General features: G+C 33.4%; 1 non-coding gene across 1 annotated transcript; it reads right to left on the bottom strand.

Annotated features, from left to right (window-relative positions):
- Positions 1–4,533: 4,533 nt before the first annotated feature.
- Positions 4,534–4,615, bottom strand: TRNAS-GCU. The gene has a single exon. It is a non-coding gene; the product is annotated as a tRNA-Ser (tRNA).
- Between the last annotated feature and the right edge of the window lie 596 nt (positions 4,616–5,211).

Genomic DNA, 5,211 nt, shown 5'->3' on the forward strand with positions numbered 1-5,211 from the left:
CCTCTCGCATGCTAAGCGAGCGCTCTAAAATATATAATGTATAAATAATCAATATCGTAGAAAAGCAAAAACATATTCGCTATGATGCTGTCCTAGGAACTTGTTTTTATTGATTCATACTACTTTTACATAAATTTAGAAGAAGAAGTCGATCATATTTATGTATGTTGATGGGTCAAGTTGAAACAAATCATAGAAAAATATTGTGATATGCTTTAACCAATTAATGACAGGTTAATTTATAATCTAGAGTATAATATTTTTCTAAATATCGTCTTAGGTTTCGAGTTCAAGCACTGTAAATACATGGGATGTGATCGTTCAATATCAAATGGTTGAGAGTTATCTTTGAACAAATATTGCCTTATGCTTATACTTACTTCAGATTAACTAGATTTCGAGTTATTTGAATTCTATTTTATAACTCAACTCTAATTTAAAAAAATTTCGAGTCAAAATTATAAAATTACGAATCAAGTAAAATCAAAAAGTTCAATTCTTTTAAATTGAATCAATTTTTATTTACTCCTACTTAAAATGTTAAACATACTTTGATGTTTTGATATATCAAAAGTAACTAATATTTTAAAGAAATTTTAATATTATATTTAATTCGATCATTTGAATATATAAATTTTTTTAAAGTAAAAAACTCCATTTTACTCCTTATTTTCTTGAAAATTTGAGTCATATATTGAAAATAATTTTGGAACAAAATTTTCTAAGGATTTCAAACTTCAATCGAGTCAAAAATTCATTTTAAGCATAGTAATACTGATATTGCAATATCAATACTGATATTATTTATTGGTATCGATGAATACCGATACTACCCTTTGGTTTGATAAAAAAGAATGTGGTATCGATACTATATGTAGTACCGGTACTATTTATAACAGTAATACCGATACTACTCTTGTATAAATTTTTATTTTCTTGTAAAAAGCTTTCATCGAATTTTAAATTTATCTATTTTTAATTATTTTATTGATTCTATTCACTCAATATAAAATATATTATCCATTTCCAATTTGGATTTTATTATTGCGTATACACTTGTTAATGTTGGATAAGACGCAAATGCGATATAAAAGGAAAAAAGTCTTAAATATACAAAAGCGTTCAACATATCTTTATTTGTTTAATTCAATGTTTAAAGTTTTTTTTGTTTTAATTTGGTGTCTAATGTTTCATTTCGTTACTCAAAATGGGTCACGTCGTGACGAAATGTTAATTTTATCCGTTAAGTGACACGTGTTACAATCTGGTAATTTTAAAAAATTTAAAAAATAAAATTATATATATATATATATATTTTAATTTTTTGAAATAATTTCAAAACTTTGAAAACATTCATTTCAACCTATTAACCTTTAACCCGTCACCGAACCACCCTTCTCTGACCAGTGGTGGTGTACACCATAAATCGATCACCTACGAGCTTAATCGCAAGGAAACTATTTGGACTTTCAATGTCCACCGCCGTTCGTGGTAGAGTCGCAACCATCGAACTTTCAAACGGTCAGGATAAAAAATAACAGAGCAATACAACTCAAGGGTTTACTTTGAAACAGAAAGCAAATTGTTTTTAAAGTGAGGGACAAACAAAACATTTTGAAGAGTGATACCAAAATAAAAAACTACCGAGCCAATATGTGATATTGGGGTTGTTTTACCATTGGGCAAGTGAACAAAACGAGATGGAGAAGCACATGGAATAGGATTGCTCAAGCTTTAAAAAACACATACCATATGATTTGTTGCACCAGTGTCCAAAATCCAAGTGATGGGAGCAGAAACAAGTAATTGTCCAAAAACCATACCTGCTAAATTCGCAGCAGTCTCAATTGGGGGTTCCTTATGTACAAGACCCAACAACTGGGTATACTGTTCAGCAGTGAGCACAGGAGCAACACGAGGAACTGAGGATGAAGACAAAGGAGAACCCAGAACAGAATCATTCACAGTGTCAGAGTTGATTGTAAAAGCCACCTGAGAACCCTTACGTATGGTGAACTTAAAATTAGGAGGAAACCCGATAAGCCTATAACGCTAATCCTTCTTATGACCCTTGACCTTGCAAAAATCACACACCCCATTGAAACGAGAACGACGAACACTAGAATGCCCAGAAAAATTGGAAAACAATGCCACAGAATCAGAAACAGGCGTGACACCAGAAAGGTAGCTACGTTGGGTCGCGAGTCGTTGCTGAGGCCGTTAGCGGCGACGGGGCACCTCCACGGCGGTCGGAGATACCTGATTGGAGGGCGTCCAAAAAATGGGGGAAGGGGGTTCTGGTTCCTTCGACCAGCCTTTCCCCATTAAAACATTTTTTTCATTTTAATTTATTTTTATTTGTAAAATTATTTTTAGTATTAAAAATTATACCACGTGATATTTTTAATGAGTTAACGGTTAAATTTAACTGTTCGTCACGACGTGATCTATTTGAGTTACGAAATAAAATGTTAAACATTAAATTAAAAAAAAATTATATACTAAACTGAAAAAATAAACGTATGTTAAAGCGAAGGAAAAACACAGGATATATTAGAATTTATAATACAGATTATTTGCATGTCAGGTTATATAATATTTATATAAAATATCTTAAATACTTTTATGAGGTGAAAACAAATATTTGAATTACCAAGGCTTATTATTATACATTTATATGTGGAAGAGATATTCTTTTATAATTATAATCAAAATTATCTTAGATCGACACCTCTCTTAATCTTCTAAGTAGTGAGTTAAAATCTCTTACATTCTTCATCTTTTTCTTTTTCTTTTTTTTTGAATAGAGGGAAGGCAAAATCTTTACATCATATTGTATGGTTCCTCAAATAAGGAGGACCAAGAATGTCTCTATTAAGAGTCGTGATAAAGTAAGGGTGAGCTTCAGCAAAGGTTTGGACCTGGCCGTCAGGAGTGCAAGAAAGTTTAGCAAGGGAGTCTGCTGCGAAATTTGCCTCACGACAGATATGGATGAAGTTGACTTGCCAAGGGAGCTGACAGAGGCGAGTGATGGCCCGAGTGAGGGAGAGAGAGCCGGCGGTGGAAGCAGAGGAGGTAACGGAATCAAAAGCGTCGGTGCTGTCAAATTGAACCTATATACAGTTGATTTCAAGGTTCAGTATTCATTAGGAACAAAATTTCCCTTCCCTCCCCTATATAGAAATTATTAGGGAAAAAAAACTCAAATTTTGAAAACGATTTTAGATTTTTTTTCCATATTCAATCTCAATTTGACTTCCAAGCAAAGTATTAGCCTTATTTTGTATGTTGGTTAATGACATTTGTCCCTTTTAATTAGTTGATTGCCTTTTATGTTCATCAGAATGTACAAGGTGCCAGAAATAATATGTAAGGAAGATGTTCGATAGAATGCCTAAACCAAAACATAGCGTCGCCTGAGAAATTCGAACTCTTGCGGATAATCCCATGTACTTTGCAGGCACACGCATTAACCACTCGGCCAAAGCGACTAGCTGTTTGGAAGCCATGAATAAAATTATATATCGATTCTTGATTAAATTGATTCACCTAATTCAGTTTTTTTTCCGTTAAAAAAATCAACATTTTACTAATTGCATCATCAGTTCTGGTGAAACATTAGTGTCTCTATATGTTTTTGCACTCGGTCATTTGGTGGACTTATATTAATCTAATTGCCCAACACTTGCTGCTAGTCTTATAATTCGTATGTAAAGCTTAAAAGCCACTATTTTGGATATTTTAGGATGAATGTTGCAATTAGAATTTAATCTGCATGGGGTTTGCATACTTGTAGCATGGACAAGCTGTTTACTTGAGGACTGAATAACCCCAAAAAATGATAGTTGTTGGACCCTTGCAGGAGGAAGGTAATTTTTTTACTAAGAAAAATTGATTGTTAGAATTGACAGTTGTTTTTCCTTGGAAAATTTCATAGCAGTGGAAAAATTGGAAAAGCGGGGGTATCGATCCCCGTTCCTCTAACATGCTAAGCGAGGGCTCTACCATCTGAGCTACATCCCCTGCTTGGGTTTCTGTTTCAGGAACCAGTTTATAGTATCTACATAGCCAATATGCCGTAGAAAAGCATAAACATCTTCGCTATGATGCTAGCTATCCTAGGAACTTGTTTACTTGAGGACTGAATAACCCAAAAAAATGATAGCTGTTGGACACTTGCACGAGGAGGATAAATTTTTTTACTAAGAAAAATTGATTGTTAGAATTGGAAGTTGTTTGTTTCCTGGGAGAAATTCAATGCTGCAATGGCTACATCTCATTCAAAGATTTTCACATTTAATTTTTTTGTTCTTTTAATTTCACATTTAATACTGAAATCGAAATCTTCGAAATTTTGGTGAGAACCCAAAAAATTGAAAATGGTTTTTAGATTTTCCATACAATTTCAGCTTTCCGTTTCACTCTAAATTCGAGTTCATAGCAAAGTCCTAGCCCTCATTTTATACGTTGGATATCCCTTCCAAAGGGATATGTATGGAAGATGTTCGATAGAATGCCTAAACCAAAATAAACCGTCGCCTGAGAGATTCGAATTCACGCGGGAAATTCCCATGTACTTAGCAGGCACACGCCTTAACCACTCGGCCAAAGCGACTAGTTATTTAATAGGCGGGACTAGGATGATCTTGATTAAATTGATTCAATCAATTAGATTCTATTTCGGTTCAAAAATTCATTCCCCCACCCTACTAATTACATATATCAAAATCGAGCTAAATAATAGCCATGGCAGAACAGTGCGCTTTCATTTAGCCCATGCCACTGCCAAATACTTTCTTTCTCTCGGCAGAGACAGTTGATGAAAGGCCCAACAGAGAAGTCATGTTTTTCTAAACAGGTAAAATATATAGCATTTTAATCTTTTGATTTGACATTTAAGACTGAAATCGAGAAAAATCTTATATTTTCTATACAATTTCACTCCTCCATTTTACTTCAGTTTGATTTCCAAGCAAAATCTTAGCCTTTTGTATATGTTAGTTAATAAAATTTGTAACTTCAATGCAGTCAGTCATTTGGTGGATTTCTTGTCTTCTAATTGCCCAACACTTGCTGTTAGTCTTATAATTCGCATGTAAACTAACTTAAAGTTACTATTTTGGATATTTTAGAATGAATGCTGCAATTAGAATTTATTCTGCATGGGGTTTGCATACTTATAGGATGGACAAGCTGTTTACTTGGAGACTG

The sequence above is a fragment of the Hibiscus syriacus genome, unplaced genomic scaffold (genome assembly GCF_006381635.1).
Source record: "Hibiscus syriacus cultivar Baekdansim isolate YM2019G1 unplaced genomic scaffold, ASM638163v2 tig00003041_pilon, whole genome shotgun sequence".
Lineage (NCBI taxonomy): Eukaryota > Viridiplantae > Streptophyta > Magnoliopsida > Malvales > Malvaceae > Hibiscus > Hibiscus syriacus.